Source organism: Cryptomeria japonica, chromosome 5 (genome assembly GCF_030272615.1).
Source record: "Cryptomeria japonica chromosome 5, Sugi_1.0, whole genome shotgun sequence".
Lineage (NCBI taxonomy): Eukaryota > Viridiplantae > Streptophyta > Pinopsida > Cupressales > Cupressaceae > Cryptomeria > Cryptomeria japonica.
This window is the reverse complement of record NC_081409.1, coordinates 682,339,976-682,358,271: the sequence shown is the minus strand read 5'-3', so window position 1 is coordinate 682,358,271 and position 18,296 is coordinate 682,339,976. Positions and strand designations below refer to the sequence as shown.

The 18,296-nt window shown below is 34.9% G+C and overlaps 1 long non-coding RNA gene across 2 annotated transcripts; it reads right to left on the bottom strand.

Moving 5' to 3' along the window:
- Positions 1–407: 407 nt before the first annotated feature.
- Positions 408–17,753, bottom strand: LOC131040745 (uncharacterized). 2 transcript variants are annotated; one of them, XR_009104920.2, is made up of 5 exons: positions 17,194–17,753; positions 15,817–16,123; positions 15,541–15,724; positions 15,038–15,115; positions 408–629 (listed from the first exon to the last, which is right to left on the bottom strand). It is a non-coding gene; the product is annotated as an uncharacterized LOC131040745 (long non-coding RNA). The 2 variants fall into 2 exon arrangements; XR_009104919.2 differs by having other exon boundaries at positions 15,817–16,097; positions 17,194–17,751.
- Positions 17,754–18,296: the final 543 nt, after the last annotated feature.

The window sequence follows — 18,296 nt, the reverse complement described above, 5'->3', positions numbered from 1 at the left end:
ACATAATTAATAAAGTATCTAGCCACCATTGACCCATTCAATCATCTATAGAGCCTGAGAGACAAGAAATCATTCGAGTGCTTTTCCAGCCAACTAAAAAGCTTACATTCTTCGAGATTCTTCCTATCTTGAAGAATTAACTAATCTTGCAATACCTAGCTACTTGTAAATAAAATGTAGTTTAGAATCCTAGTGCAACTTGATACATCTACATGCGCTCATAATTATAGAATGCAACGTCTTATTATCAGGATATGACAAAGAAACATATTAATAAATTTCACTTGGCAATTCATCTATTTCAATGAAAGGGTCTTTGGCCAAAGTACTTTTAAAAACACGGATTTTCCCAAAAAGAGGATCATCCTTCTCTATTGTCCACCCTGAATCGTAAACCCAACACACACTTAACAAATGAATTTCATCTCAACATGCATATCAGTCAGCATTAATTTACTCACGCAATGTTCTACATCTTTTTTCACTTCACAATGGAACTTTTCTTCAATCAGGATACAGATACAATTTCAAGCTTGTTGTGTTCTCTACCATCTACTCCATTGTGCAATCTATCATCGTTCATGGTGAGTGTGATAGTAAACAACACTTAACACATCATAGGACCAATGCTGTCAAACATTTGGAATAGCCACCATGAGAATTACAAGTAAACTCAAGAGGAAGAATCATGAAATTCAACATTAAATCATAAAAATTCCAACAATTTCAACAACAACTCAAGTGTGACAAGTGTCACTAAATAGATAGTGGAAAGAGTTGGTGCCTAATCCGATTATAAGAAAACTCAAAAATATACAATGCTAGTCATTACATCACAAGGGAAATTTCATCAATAACTCAAAATAAGTCATCAAGCTTATACCACTTTCACAAAACTGAGTGACTAACACTAGTTACATAAAGGGAGTAAAAAGCTCCATGACGCCTATGAATACATTGTCCTTGATTTGTTATAGAACATACCCATGTACACTACATAGACAAGTCATCCACGAATTTAATAACATACAACAATTTGAATCATCACTACAATCAACTGTATATCACTTATCTTACAGACAATTTTAATTTTTCAATGCAATGTAGTTACTTTTACGCAAGAGAACATATGCAAACAAAAACTCTTCCACACCCACATCACATACAAGGCAAGGATTAATCTTACTAAAAGCGTCACACGCACTAGGATTCTTTCTAATTCTTTTGTTTGTTTTTTTGTTTCAGTCATTTCATCCTCTTGCTCTTCCATCCTTAAATGTTCCAATTCTTGTTGAGTTTGTCCAATGACTTTATCTAGAAAATCTATTCTCTACTGTTGTCAACTGTGTCTGGTTAAAGAGCTTATTGTTTTGCTAGAAAGTGGTTGAGGAATTGCTTGGGAATGCCTTATGGGTTTCTTTCTTATTTCCTAATTGTAGTTGTTGTTTCGAAGCATAAATATTTGTAAACAACCTATTATGTTTTTCCCAAAGCCCATAATTTCCTAGCATTCTCTTTTTTGCTATTTCAAGTTCAGCAATTTGATGTAAAACATCAGCTAGTTTTCCATTAGTAGAATTGAAATGGGAATTAATTTTCATCATTTTGCAAAAGTAAGAGATTTCACTCCCATCAGAGGAAATGTTTTTGATTAAGAAAGCAACAAAAAAAAGGGTGTTGATCCTTAATACATAGCCCATAGGCAACAAAGAGAAAATACAAACCAAGGTTAGACAGGTCAACAAAAAACATGTCCAACCTGCAACAACTCAAAACCCATCTCAAGGATGGGGAGAAGCACCTAAGCCTTGACAAAGAGGGGTTTAGGGGACGGGGGAAGACTTCCCCTTCCACCTGCGACAAACCATAGTCCAAGAAATGCTATCATTGGGACCCTCAAAGGAAGGATCAAACGGGAAGGACCCTGCAAAGTTTATATCAGCAAAAACAACATGTTGCTACAACAAAACAACAGTAGGCTACTGTGACAAAATAACATCAAGAGTAGGTTTAGCAGGAGTATATCGACATTGCAAAATAGGAGTAACAGTGGTGGGAACCTCAGGAACAAAGGAGGCTACAATAATAGAAGCGAGAGGGTCAATAGAAGCTTTAGCAATAGTGAGAGGCACAACCCCATCCCGGGAGGAGACATCATCCTCATGAGAGGAGCCAACATAATCAGAGTCCAAGGCATTGACAGTCAAATGATCTGCGGTAGCATCCTTCCACCAAGTAGCAACACCCTTGTCATGTGGAAGAGAACAGTTTGAAGCAAGATGACCCATTGAGAAGCATTTCTGACAATGAAAAGGAAGGCCTCATAATCTAGCGATTGAGTCAATGGCCTATCCCCAACCATAAGAACCACATCCCTTCGGAGAGGTGAAGAGATGTCAATGTTGATTAAAATGTGAGCAAAGGTAGAGTGCCCCATAGAAGGTGTACCATCATCCACCTTCAATAAATGACCAATAGAGTTATCAATGGACCCGTAACAAGAATGCTCCTAGAAAATGGAGGGGAAGATTAGGAAGGCGAATCCAAACTAGATGCACATTAAGTGGTTCAATGAGGGGGTTAAAAGAAGTTGTCCAGGGCTTGATAGATAGAGAGTGATCTCCCCAAGCCCACAACTTTCCCAACACCAAATCTCTATCCAAGAAAGAAGCAAAGGAAGGAATAAAAAAACCTTTAGCACAAGGAAAACGCTCGATGCTATGAGCAACCAAAGGGTTTCCAAGAGTCACTCATCCGACGATGGAGGTCTGATGGAGAAGGACAATACTCAACAAATCTACATACCAACGCAAAATGTTGATAGATACCAATATTATCCACAACATTCTACCCACAAAACACCACGAGGGAGGATTTGGCACAGGGAAGAGGACGAATCCCCTTAGGAGGATGAGTAGCAAATCTGGCCACGCAACCAAAACTTCGACCACCAGTTAAAGGAGAATGTCTGGGGGGGACCATGGCACCAAAAGCATCCACACCCTCAACGTCAACACAACCAATAGCAAAAAGACCCCTCGAAACAACAACCATGACGACACCAACACCCATAGAAGGGGGCTGATCCAACCATGGCCAAAGCTAGGAGGGAAAACCTAGCAACAGACGCAACATGGTTGGAAGCGACATCAGTGACAGAGGATTTCAGAAATGATATCTGAAATTGATTCAGAGGTTTCAGACTTGGCTAACTTAAACTGATCTTGACCTTCCTCATCAAAAAATGGAATATCATCATCATTGGGATAGTCATTTACATAAACATAATTATCCTCCTTAGTGATACCTAATTCTTGTACTTTTCTAATCTTTGCCTTTCCCTTGTCCTTATGTCACTCTGGACACTTATTTGCATAATGACTTCCTTTGCAGATGTAACATGTGGGAGTCCAATCTTTATTCCTTTATAAATCTTTTCTTTTTGAAGAACCCTTTACCAAACTTCCTATTTTTCCTTCTTCCTGAGAAATATTTCTTTGGTGTCTGCAAAGTGCATTCGAAAGATATGTGATCATTTTATTACTTGTTCATAAATCAAGATCAAACAAGGGTACACTCATGATTTTAGCACGAAGGTACTTTTCACATAGTCAAATACAAGGATGACCTACACTAATGATTTCCTTTGTAGATGTAACATTTGGGAGTCCAATCTTTATTCCTTTATAAATCTTTTCTTTTTGAAGAACCCTTTACCAAACTTCCTATTTTTCCTTCTTCCTGAGAAATATTTCTTTGGTGTCTGCAAAGTGCATTCGATAGATATGTGATCATTTTATTACTTGTTCATAAATCAAGATCAAACAAGGGTACACTCATGATTTTAGCACGAAGGTACTTTTCACATAGTCAAATACAAGGATGACCTACACTTACCCACATAGGAACTTCTTACACGAGAGTCATACTTGTATTCACATTATTATGACTCATTGCGACAAGTTGTAATACAATGATGGTATCCACATAATCAACAAGAACACTCAACCAATGCATTTTTGCCACATCAATATGATGATGTCATGACGAAGGTTTTAGGTTAAAAATTCAAATTGCACATTATACGAAATAAGGTCAACACAAGGTTATTCACTTGACAATTAATGCTTCAGACTCTGTTTCGGTTGAATCCTCTCAAGATGAGGTGCCCCTTACTGCTAATGAAGCTTTTGTTAATGTTACTGTTGTTGAGGACTCTTCTGCCCCCTTGGCTCCTACTTTTGTTGTTCTAAAGCAACAACCTGTTGTTGTTCTGTAGCAGCAGTTTGGCAGTGACTTTGCGGGGTCTTCCCTGCCTAATTTTTCTTTGAAAGTTCCTAATGATAGTGTTGTCTGGACAGTTGTTTGTCATAGGCAAAAGGGAAAATCTACCCCCCTTTCCCACCCCCCCCCCCCCCCCATCGTCAAGTTTTGGGTATTTCTCCCCACTCTTGAGTTGGGTTGGGTTGTTGTTGGTTTGACAAGTTTGTTTGGTTTGTCTGACTTTAATCTTTTGGGGTTTGCACCCATGCTTGGTCTGTTTAAAATTGACAGTCTTTGGCTATGTAAAGGGTCAGCACCCTAGTTAACGTTGCTTTTTCATCAAAAACAACACCAAATATGATGTCAAATACTCCTTAGAACACTTAATCCATTGACTTATATAGGGAATGACTAATCCACTTAGCCATGCAAGAACTTCAATTCGAGGGACGTATCTTACATTAGAAACCACTATCATAAGTGTTATACGATGGTACCCATATGCTTTACAAAGTCAACACAATGGAGGCTCTAGTCACATTAACACTGTGCCACATAAATTTGTCTATTGATTAAATGAATATTAAATATTTATTTAATGACTAAATATTCCTCTATTAATTAAATTAATATTTAATTAGCTACCCATAGAATAGTAGGGCACTCATCGAATCGCATCACGCTCATCAAGAATAGCAGGAACTGGATCTCGCTCTCGAACTAGCGTAGTTAGCATATTCTTCTATTTTAGTTAAATAAATTTAATCAATTTATTTAATTACTAAACTATAATCCAAGTTATTAAATAAATATAATTTATTTAATTCATCCCCCTTCTTCCTAATTAAATAAATCTAACATTTATTTAAAAATCAAATCCTCTTTTTAAAAATAAATCAATGTTTATTTAAAAATAGCCCATCCACTTGCATTTTCCTACAAATGCAAGTGGCACATTTAAATAGATTTTTATTTTGATAAAAACCTATTTACCCACACCCACCTCTTTCTAGATTCTTCTAGATTTCTCTAAACCCCTTCTAGACTCTTCTAGCCCCTCCCAAATTAGCCTAATCTCACTCCTAAACATTTGCACAATACTAATCCAAAAATCCCTCCCAAAAGTCTTCAAAAGTCATTTAAGGCTCTTACAGAGTCTTTATTGCATTTCCTCTTTCAACACTCCAACCCACATGGGTCTTGACCCTTTGGTCAAGGCTTAACCATTTGTAAACTTTGCACAAGAGTTTACCCATTAGATAATAACCTTACCCTTAGATAAAAGTTTTATCCAATAACCCCAACCACATGAGGTTACCCTCATGTCCCCTCAAGCATTTAATGCTCCCTTCCTCTCCTCTCAAGCTATTACAAGTTGACACTTGTCATCATGGGATTGGATTGAAAACCATCACATGGATCACAAACCCATCAATCCTAGCCCTTCACAAACTCATTCAATCTTACTCATTCAAACAACATTTTTCCCTATAAAAGGAGCCCTCACCCTCAAGCAAGGAGGAAGCATCTTAAGCATTGTTACTATACTTGCATAGATACACACACTTAAGCTTTTTCATAGTAATCTTGTTGTAGGCATTTTGCATAGCAGTAGGAAGCTTAATTCATCCAACCATTTTGAATCTTCATTGGCATCCATGGTTTAGTGCTAAAAGTTGAGAGCTACATACGCTCATTTGTATCTCGGGGAGGAGAGAGACAAGGGAGAAGCATCAAAGGCATCACAGGAGCATCTTAGGGAGACTACTCTTCTTTTATCTTGCTTTCTTTGCATGCTTTTTAATCTTTCTTGATATGTATGTGAAGGATTTTATTTCATTTGTTTTAGTTTTGGTTGGAAACTAACTTACTAACATTTGAATCTTGTTTCATGTGCATCATACGGTATTCAAGATTTACATTAAAAACTCAATTGCACCCACTACATAGGGTAAGGTCAACAAGATATCCCACACCACAATTTTAGGGAACGTGATTTAGGATTCTCTTTAATACAAAGTCTGCTCAAGTTATGCAAGACAAGGTCAATGCCAAATAAGGTTACCAATGTAGGGTATGTCAATAAAGTTAACCCATGAAAACTTCCTTAATACACTTTAAGACAATAGCCACCCAAGTTCTTTCATTAATACAAAAAGTAATGCAATCTGGGGACATAAGTCATTAACCCAGATTATTTACTATGATAACAACACTTCCATTTCTTACATGCAAAAATGCATCATTACAGAATACAAGGTATCAAGCACACCTAGCAAGTATAACAATATCAATCTTTCAATCAGCCTAAGTATAGAAATCATCCTTACATTTTTCTCTCATTTAATGCAATCACTATTATCATGCAGTATGCAATTCAATCAAGGAAGTCAAATAGGGGAATCTATCCTTTCGCAATAGTTGTAAAAACACGTAGGAGATTCTCTCCTTAGCTACCCTAGTTGACCCACACTAATTCAACTATCGGTTCAATCTACTTGTTCTTATGCAAACATGTATTGAGCATTGTTTGACTTAGAGGTTTATAGATCAAGTTTTGCAACTAGGCATAGCAAACTCAAGGCCCTAGAGCTAAAAATTAAGTTTTGATACAAGGGTAGGTAGTAGTTAGAACTCAACCACCTGGCACAAATAACTATGCATCCTAGGAAATGATAAATAAAAACTATCCTAAGGTTGGACTTAAGCATATGAGTAAATATAATTTACTCTAACACCCCCCTTAAGTGCAACTTAGGGAGAAGATTAATATGCATTACAAGCAAGATGCAAGATGGGTCTCGCCTACTAGGCCATGTTAGGTACCTATGTACAAATGAAAATGCAATGCAATTTCTCACAAAGTGGAGAAAAGGAGAAAACCACATGGGAAAAACCTCCTCTCCAAAAGAGAGAAAAGAAACAACATGCATGGATGTAGGACTTAATCACACCACAATAATTAAATATTTACATAGTTCATAAAATGCACAAAATAGCATAAATTAAGGACACGTGTTTGAAATACAAGATCCTAGTCATGATATTTACGTATGAAAGTTTATTACAATAGCCATTACAAGGTAGAATATAAGGATACAATTTCATTTTCAATAGACCAAAAGGTTAATAACAATTAATACATATGAATAGAACATGCATATCTTCCTAATAGGAACTCCTACAACTATCTCCCTAAAGTACATCACGAGAGAAAAACCTCCTCTCCAAAAGAGAGAAAAGAAACAACATGCATGGATGTAGGACTTAATCACACCACAGTAATTAAATATTTACATAGTTCATAAAATGCACAAAATAGCATAAATTAAGGACACGTGTTTGACATACAAGATCCTAGTCATGATATTTACGTATGAAAGTTTATTACAATAGCCATTACAAGGTAGAATATAAGGATACAAAATCGTTTTCAATAGACCAAAAGGTTAATAACAATTAATACATATGAATAGAACATGCATATCTTCCTAATAGGAACTCCTACAACTATCTCCCTTAAGTACATCACAAGTGAGAACATTGCCAAAGTGTGTTTTCGCCCTACCACAAAGTGTTAACACTTCCCCAAAATATTTCATGACATGAAAGATACTTGACCCAACTCAAGGTACACAACCAAAGTAATACTAGCAAGAGTAATAATATTATGTGGTATTCTAAATGTAAAATCTCTTTTTAAAGACAACATAATGATTTGAGATCCATCTCATACACAAGAAAAAACATAGTATCTTATTCATGATTTTCAACTTATTTCAAGAAGACTCTAGAGATACATGACTATACAAGAGCATATAAATACACACATGCACACATGCACACTAATAGAACTCTTATTGTATCCTCTACTAACTCTAACCTAATTGAGTCACTTAAGTGGAGAATTTACTAATACTAATAACTTTGATCACAGTAAATAACACCAAGACAAACAAAGTGATGTACATGGTATCCCTACACAACTCCCTCCTTCAAGGGTGCATGTTGCTAACAATAATGATTCAAAACTTATTGATATTAATTATGCTTCAAAACCTAATAAGCTCCCTTCTTCAATGAGGCAAATGAGCTCTGAAATCCCTAATGACAAGGATTTCCCATATTGCTAAGTGTGAACTTGGAATTTGGTAACGCTAACTCTCTTGTGGAAAGGAATGTTAATGAGAATTAGCAAAATGAAACTATTAATGTTCAAGTTGAAACCAAAACCTTGGTCCTTACTTGGCAAATATATTGACCTATCTTCCAAATCCCTTGCCAATATCTTGCTTGAGAATTATTTCAATATCCCATCAGAAGATCCAAATGATCCCGATGTAAACCCTATACCTTCCTTTAAGTGTAGAGAACACTCCCCTTGTGACCAAACAAGTATTCGAGCTAATTATTCCTTCCTCAAATGATGCTCCAATTAAGAGGAATGTTCAACAAATTGTGCTTGACCAAATTAAACCAATATTGCTAAGAATAAGAACATGGCTCCTGCTAAAGACTCTTGCGTCTCTAAAATTAATAGCACTAACTACACTAAAAACTTGGAAGAAAGAGAAGGTTTTGAACATACTAATTGCAACAACAAAAAAGAGGAACGAAACATGTATGTTTTTAATGATAATTGTGATAAAAACTTAATTGGGAGGTCTAAAGAGGATGTAAACAATATCAACAATAGTAAATTCAAGTCTCTTTTCAAAGAGATGGTGTCAGAAATTGAAGACAAACAACAATTTATTAGCAATCTTCATGTTTGTATTAAGACTATTGATCCCCACCCTCTCGATTTGGAAAAGGATCCAAGCGAATGCAATACTAGATCACATCTACCCCTAATACAAAATAGGGATTATAATAGAGAGGTGGGATTAAAAATTACAAGAGACAAGTCAATCGATCACAACACATTCCTTAGAACAAAATTGGGTGTTGGACCAATATACTAATAATGGCATTAAGGTTGTCAATAGTCTAACAAGTGGTGAAAATCAATAGATACCGTCTATGCCTTAATCTCCCCAAGATGACAATATAGCTATTGATTCAAGTATTGGTAAGGAGGAAGTTTCTCAAGAAAATGGGGTGGATATGGGAATATTAGATTGCATATAGATCACTAACATCTTAAATTCCTCTATAGCTACATCTCGTCAAGATAGTTCATATGGACTTGGGGTCGATTTAGATAGAGATAAATAATAGGAGTTGATATCTAGTTGTTGCCATGAGGCTTTAGAACAATCCATGAATATAGATGGGAACACTAGGCACTCTACAGGGATTAATGGATTTTTTACTAATAAGATAACCACAAATTGGTAGGAGATTCGTAGGTTTTGTTCACCTCTAACTCCAAGAAGAAGAAGGAAAGCCTATCCCTTCTAGCAAAGGTACATTAAGCCTCTCTAAGAAAAAGGAAAAAAGAAAAAACCAATTTAGTGATAGTAGAACCTATATCTAAAAGGCCAGAATTTGAAGATAGAATGCCTAAATGCTATGATAGTTGTAAGTATTTTTTGCTTTCAAAAAATTTGCAAAAAAATTTAAGAAGTTTAATTGCATTTGAATTTTCTTTTTGCTTGTGAATTTTTTTCTTGCACAGATCCATACAACCATACGAAATTTCATGTGACAAAATTCAAACCCCAAAATGTTTTGCCCAAAATTTTACCGTCACCAACACCAACTTGTTGTCATCTTGGCCAAAACTATGAGTGATCTCGTTGTATATTTACCCATAAAACTTCATAGTTCCCTATTTTTTATCAAGTTCACATTGTAATGGCTACGTCCATCTAGGAATTGACCACAAATGAAGGTAATAATTGGCACTACTCAAGGTTGCAACCCTTTTCATAAGTAGTCAATTATTCGTCATATTGGACAATATGACCCAAGCATCTATAATCCCATTTTCAAGATCTAGGATATGTTTACCCAACTCAACTAGTGATATAATAATATCATTGGTAAGTTTTAAAAATCAAAACTTAGTCCTTGAGTATCACCTACATTTTACTTCCTTAGCAATAAGCTTCCCACCCTTGCATAACTTGGATATTAAGAGTCCCACATAGGTTAGCTATCCAAGGGAAACCATTTTCATCTAGTAAGACATAGTTGGCAACCTATTTGATTTTGCCTCCATAAGCATTTTTGTTTTATTAAACTTCCCTTCCCTTTCATTAAGTGGTGTTTATATTCACATATTAATATCCCAAACTATGTGGAATGACCTTATCATCCCTTATTGCCTCTCTAACCATGACTTTGGACCAATTAAAGCTTTATACCATGACAGAGTAGTGGACAAAAGTAGCATATACAATATTGAACGTATAATCTACCCATGAATAAAAGAAATCTTCATTTGAATAAGTAATATGAATAGATAATATTCTTGGAATCTCCATCTATCACGGAAGATATCCCTTTGATTCTACAAATAGATGATACTTTTTAAACAGGAAATCTCTAGTGAGTTGAGTAATTAGGATTAGAGTCTCAAGCTTTAAAGGAAATAAGGATCAAAAAATATTATGAGCTCAAGAAGACTAGGAACATTTCTTTTGGTCATTGAGTGGTGTGCCTATGCAAAATAAATATACTACCTTATAGTTTCCAAAAATTTAACTACATTAAGAAATCTTGATGAGCTTATCTTTTAACAATACCTCTAAGTGCCCCCATTTTACAAGATCATGGAGAGGTTAAACTATATCAAGATGATTTACATTATTTTCAAGATTATCAAAATCAAGTACACCAATAATATATAATCTTTAAACAACATTTCAAATCATAAAGGAAATTATTATTATTAAAATTATAATGAATAATAAAAATGCATTTTTATAATTCACCTTTAAGATCACAAGTTTCTTTAATTTATAAGGTTCAACATGCAAATATGAATCATCTTAAAATCATAAGACGCTATTTATTTCAAATGAAAATATTTATACATAAGCTTCTCTTAGCTTCAAGAATATGTTCTCTACTAACAAGGCCACATGTGAAAGTGGAAGCTTGCATGGCCTCCCCTAATTGACCTAAGACGTCTACAAAACAACACCACCACACGAAACAACACAAACCACATAAAACAACACATCACATGAAACAACACAACACCACAAGAAACAACACATCACACAAAATAACACCATTGTTATTTACTAGCACTTGCACCTATAGAAGGTTCAAGGGATAAGCTGATAGGATATTGAATATAATTTATCAAAACATTGAACATCCAACAAATTAAATTGTTAGGTTTTTTAAGACTTTCCACCTAAAATTATGAGGACCTCATCCCTTATAAATATTGAAGAACATCAATACCACAACTAAACCATAACAACATGCCAATGCCATCTTTAATTAGTTTATGATTTGACATTAAAAAAGTTATTTAATTCATGAAGATTAATTTATTTAAGTAATGAAATTTATTAAAATTTATTATTAATTTTTTTAATTCATGAAAGTTAATTTATTAAAGATAATTATCAAAGTTATTTAATTTATTAAAGTTGATATTAAATTCTTGATGTTTAATTATTAATGTTAAAATATAAATGTTAATTCATTGAGTTTAATTATTAATGTTAAAATATAAATATAAATGTTTACTTATTAATGTTAAAGATTGGATCTGAAGGAGAAGCCGGAGAAGACGGAGCGCTTAAAACTATTTTATTGATTCCCCTTTCATAGACGCCTACAGAGATTTCTTTTTATAGCCAAAGCTGAAAATCGTGGACAATCGTAAACACCAACAGAGATTTCTTTACGGCCATAGTGGACACGAAACGAACGGCATATAAATTTTCTACGGATGGGGCTTTTGTTGGGAGGATGTAGAGTGGCGAAGTCCACTTATAACCAAAGCCTATGGGCTAATTATTTATGAAAAAATTATTAACATCTTTAAAATTTTGTCAAATTTTAAGATTTGTTGTGATGCATTGATAAAAATACAAATTATATATAGCATACATTTATTAGTTCCTGCTGACAGCATCCGTTGGATGCATTTCATTAGTTATGGCGTCTATTGAAAAGAGGATGGTACCAAATGAGATTTAGTATGTGTTCTACTGAACACATCCTCTGTCAAAGAGCACAGAAAGCCTTCCAATGAATAGACTTCAAGATGATTAGGTAAAGAAAACTCCAAATAGGTTTCCAAAAAAGGTTTCTCACACAAAGGACAATGCTACAAAGAGTTCAACTTGATATCACACTCAATTTCCCTAAGATCTGACTTTTGGTTTATAGCTAAAGACAAGTGAACTGTTTGAAATAAAATCTTTTAATATAGATTTAGTGCACAATGGTGGATAATACATGTATCCTAGTCACCGTTATTACTCCAAATCTATGCTATGATCTATATTTATATTCACTAAGACATGATCTAAATGATATCAATCAACATAGACCCCAGTGAAATTAGACAGATCAATCAATCTCGCAGTCCCCAGTGTAGTGATGCGAAATGACTCTGATTCAATGGATGATAACTCTCAAGCTAGACAACTCAATGTTTTAGGTGTTAAAATTAAAAATTCTTACAAACCTTCAACTGCTGAAACTCGCAGCAAAATAAGTCTACCTTTTTTCCAGTCTTGGTGGATAGGCAGGCAGTAAGCTCGGAAAGAAAATTGACTTTGGCAGGGTGGAAGATTTGGAAGTGTCAAGCAGGTTACAACCTCAGTTGCAACTGTGAGCATACAACTCTATGTAATTGATAAATGCTTCTACATTCTTTGTTCCATTGATGTACATATAATTCTATAATGCCTAGTTTCACAGATTCTATTTAGCTCATTCAGATCTTGTAATGGTGCTTATCGTACTTAATCAGAGGCTAATTTCTTTTTATTCTTTTTCTTTCAACAAGTCCACCTTGGCTATATTTGAATCAATTGCCATCTATTCTTCTGCCATGTCTGAAACCATGTGAAATTAATGGTTTCACAGAATAGAGTATTTTGGATTCGTGCCATCATTTGTAGCATTACAGAAGCAAAAAAAGATTGATTCTCATAAGCTACTGTCTCTAATTTGATTGTGGGGAGTATACTAATGCATCAGGTCAGATTTACAATAAATGAAATTCAGATGACACAGACTTGTTACTATAGATTAACTATTAGTTAGTTTAATTTAATATTATAAGTACCTGAACCAAATAAAACACTAACTATTTATCTATCTTTATGAATGATAATGTTTGATCAGTTAAGAGTAAAAAATAAATTTGAGTGTATCAGTGCAATTCATATGTAATTGTTTATGGACTACATAAACAAATTTAAGATGTTGTTAATGTGGTCCTATCTGGTTAACTTATTTGCTGCCGAATTGCATATTTCTTAGCAGTAGGCCTATTGGGTGTAAATTGATTGAGCGACTTTACTAGTCTTTCTTTTGTGCACACATGAATACCTAACCGAAACTTGTTACCACTGTCACTGAGCTTCTTGCTGCCTCTGAATTCAGTCACGTTTTTGCAAGATTTCAAGCTCTTTCTTTTATCATCTAAAGATGGCTAGAGTTGGTGGAATCAGAGATAAAACAGTTAGAAGCTCTTATTAGCTTAGGGTTTGGCATTTTCATGCTAAAATTCAAATGGATGGATTCATTGCAAAGTGCAGCATACGTGAGATTGCATGAATGATGCCAATATAGGTGCACTGCCAATTGACATCGGGTAAATTTCCCCTTTTAAGAACATGGAAAAACCAAGGCAACTACCAAAAAACAGTCCATACAAATTTTCTTGTATTTAACAGTTTCAACTATTGTATGTCATACAAAATTTGGATGTGTATCAGGATCAAGTTTATCTCTGTATTTTGCACATGATTTGGCTCTTCTCGTTCACAACTACTAAGTACTACACTCTAATCATTTGTAACTGAATAAGATGGTCCCTTGATGCTTGAAACAACTTTGTGTTTAAACAAGTGGGGTTGTTATTTAACATGTGAATAGCATCTCTAGGGAAGAATCACATTACGTGGGATTTCATGTCATGACAACATCCATGGCATTGTAGGAAGGTTAGTAATCTGGTGGTGAGAATAATTTCATAATCCTAGTTATATGCCTACTAGATATAATCCTTGAATAGGAAAAAGCCTAAGAGATAAACTAAAATGTCATTTCATATTATTCTTACTAAGAATCATAACTGACTGTTAGTATCTTTTGGTTCACTCTGGCACTGATTCTAGTCAAGTCTAAAGGAATGGTATACACAAGAAACGTATAAAGCAAAGGCAGTAAGTAACACAAAATGGTGGTGAACACAATCTAAACATTAGGCACATATACATACCGGGTCCCATTTTTAATAATCCTGGCAATTTTTTCCTAAATAAAACAATGGGACCTACCTAACAAATTTTCAAAACATTCCAAACATCTCAATAGTAGAAATTCGGATTTCATTCTCTATTCTATGAAACCTACTAACCTGTATCCCATTTGAAATATTAAAGAAAATGAATAAATCCCGAAACAAGGAATCCGAAAAAGTATTAAACCCTGAATGAAAATTACTGATTTCCAATGGTAAACAAACTTCACTGCTCAGTAAAATACATAACCAATAAAGCTCAATGAGCTGATGCTTTGGCCTTACTAGAGTAGATGATTTGCAAGTACTGTAAAAAAATTGAAAGCCAATAAACAACACAATGCTACACTAAAAAACTGCAGAGTAGGGCATCTACAGACATACCAGAAGCCCAATAGGGCATTGCAGCTGTATCTCCTATGAGGTCAGTAAACTGCTGAAACACATCTGATGGAGACGAACCTGCGAAGAAGTAAAGCTCCAATAAGCTTGTATGTCAATAGAACTCCATAATTGACATTTTAATTCTATTTACATTTAGTTAAAATATATATGATCATAAACATTTAGGCTTTCTAAATCCATAATATCAAATGAATGTTCTTAAATCACAGAATAATTTTAAGCAATTATTCTTGGAACAATATTTGTAATTCATGTTTTTATCCTACAAAATATTTTGATGGACAACAAAGCATGGAACATCGGAGAATCTATATCATTTTATTCATCTTTAAAAAAACCATCATTTATAAGAAGTATTTGATCTCAACATAGGAAGATAAAAACGACAGAATGGATAAAAGGTTTATCTCCTATATCCCAATATACACATTGAATATTCATAATTCAAATGTAGAGCTTAAATGAAAACAAGAAGTAAATACCTGGTGCAGTGTACGCGCTGGAGCACATGGTGGCTTCCCTCTGCATGAGTCTGGCTAACCAAAATTCAGCCATCTAAGCCTCCATGTGACTGTCCATTAGTACATTGGTGCCCATCTCCATGCACAACCACAGGATTACCGTCATGGTGCAGTTATCACAGCCATTCCCTCAATAATTTCATATCTGCTCACCCAGCCAAAATCACCCTTCCTATTATTAATCAATTCATACATAAGTAACAGTGAAGCTGATGTGTGAAGTCTTGTGCTGATTACCAGATACTGAAAACCAAGCTGCCATTCGAGGAGTTGAACAGAACCTCTCCATAGGATCTGTTCTTGATAGCAAAACCAAATGGATCAGCTGTACAGGTGAAGATCAACTCAACTCATTGCCTGAGAAAATAGAAAATTCAAACACTAGGTTAGTTGTTTTGAAAATATGGTTTCTTTCTATAGCAGCTACTTGTGATCTAGGAATCAGGTCATAAGGAACTTCCCATATCTTCTTCTCTTCATCGGTTATACAAACCCTTGCTGGATCGTGCATCTCATGCCTGCATTGGAACTCGCTTCATCAATCCTTTACTCAATGCAAAAGGATTAAAAATAAACATGAGTGAAAATAAACCAAAAAATTCATTTCCAAGAAAATCAAAACAGCGTGGAGACCGAAAGATTAAGAGAAAAATGGCCATCCAAATCTTACGTGTTTTATCTACAGATCTATATTCCAAATGAGTAAAAATAACTAATAGGTATTAGGTGAAAATGTATTAATTACATTAAAGCATTAAATCATCTCCAAAACTAAAAATGCCATGCCCACCGCTGTCATCGTAATGCAAGCAACAGCAAAAAGCTTCAAGGATAAAGGTACTAAGGGTAAATAACCAGGCTTACAGCTTCAAGGATAGACGGTAATAATAATAAGGGTTTATAAAAATTATTTAATTGTTTTAAGTGAGTATTATCGTGTCAGATGGTATAGTTAGAAATGCTTCCGCAGATATGTATGCAAAGGAATGTGGAACCCTAGGGTTAGCCCGTGAAATGTTTGACAGAATTCCTCTAGAGAAAAGTGAAACCATAGACGCTGCGTGTGAACTGTTTCACAAAATACCTCAAAGAAATGTTGTCTCATGGCGTGCCATATCTCTAAATGCACAAAATGGACATGTGGAAAGACCAGTTAAAGGTAATCTGTATTGCTCTGGTTATGGCGGGTTTTTCACCATTTCTTCCACCTGATAGCATTGGGATTGCATCCATTCAAATGGAGGCTGAAAATGTAGTAACGATGAAGAAAACGAATGTGTTGGGTTTCATTACATACCATAATAATGAGTAGAAGATTCATTTTCAAGCAAACCAAAAGGTTGACCATGGTCAACTGATATTGTTCCTTCAAAGGGGCTTTGGCTTGCAACTAGGAAAATCTCAAGTTCTACTTAATAATTTCGTAAGGGTGAAAATAGTGTGAGTGGTGAGAAACGATAAGGAAGAACGGAATCCGGAAGTTGCTTTCAAGGGGATGAAAACCACTGAAACTAAATAATTTCAATCCAAAATCAAACTTCCCAACAAAATTTATCACACCAACTTGATTTGCAACAAACAATAATGAAATCTTTCTTGTCAGTGAAGAATTACCTGGAAGAAGATTTTGCCCTTGGTTGCTCTACCCCTTCCTCTGCTCTGCCTTTCCTCTCCTCAGCCAGAAAAATGTAACACCGAAAAAAAATAGACAGACAGACAAAAAAAACATAGACAGAGACCAGCGTGCACGCTGCAAACAAGAAAATGAAAAATGAAAGCAAGCACTTCAAAAAAAATTGAACAGAACATTGACAGAAAGGAGCAATCAAAGAACAGAACATTGACAGAAAGGAACAATCACAGAATAGAACATCGAAAGAAAGAAAAAATTGAACAGAACATTGACAGAAAGGAGCAATCAAATAACAGAACATTGACAGAAAGGAACAATCACAGAATAGAACATCGAAAGAAAGGGGAAATCGCAGAACAGAACATTAACAGGAAGGGAACAACCACAGAACAGAACGTTGAGAGAAAGGGGCAATCAGAGAAAGAAAGAATGTATGTAACCGAATGAACTGAAATGTTTATCTTTATCTTAATTTCAAATGCTTTTTTCCCCGTCTCCATCAACAGTTGAATTCTCCTTCCCGTTATCATTCTCTCTCAACGGCTAGTCTTTTATGGTCCTGGACGGTTGTTTCTTTGGTCACCACCTATTTGATTTGGCCTCCAGCAGCATTTTATTTTGTTCGATTTCCCGACATCATTATGCGGTGTTTGTTTTCATTTAGACTCAACTAATGTTACTTCACATAGAATCTCACTATTCTGAGTTGTTATATGGATGATTAACATATTGTTGACATATTAATCATCTTTTACCATTCTATATATGTACTATAATATACACACAATTATGTTTTCTCAACCACATCAACATTACTATCTTAATGACTATTCAATAGTGTATATGGTACGTCTACCTTGATGCACACTGACCTCACTTTGCACCAACATTATTGGTGCTAGCAAGCCCTAACAAATCATATAATCACCAATGACTGATGTGTATGACATATCTACCTTGGTGTCCAAAAAATTGACCTCACTTTGCTCAATGCTATTGGTGTTAGCAAGCCCCATCAACTTGTACAATCACAAATTTTTTATTGATGATCAATACACTCTCATCCCTTTATCAAGCAGAATGT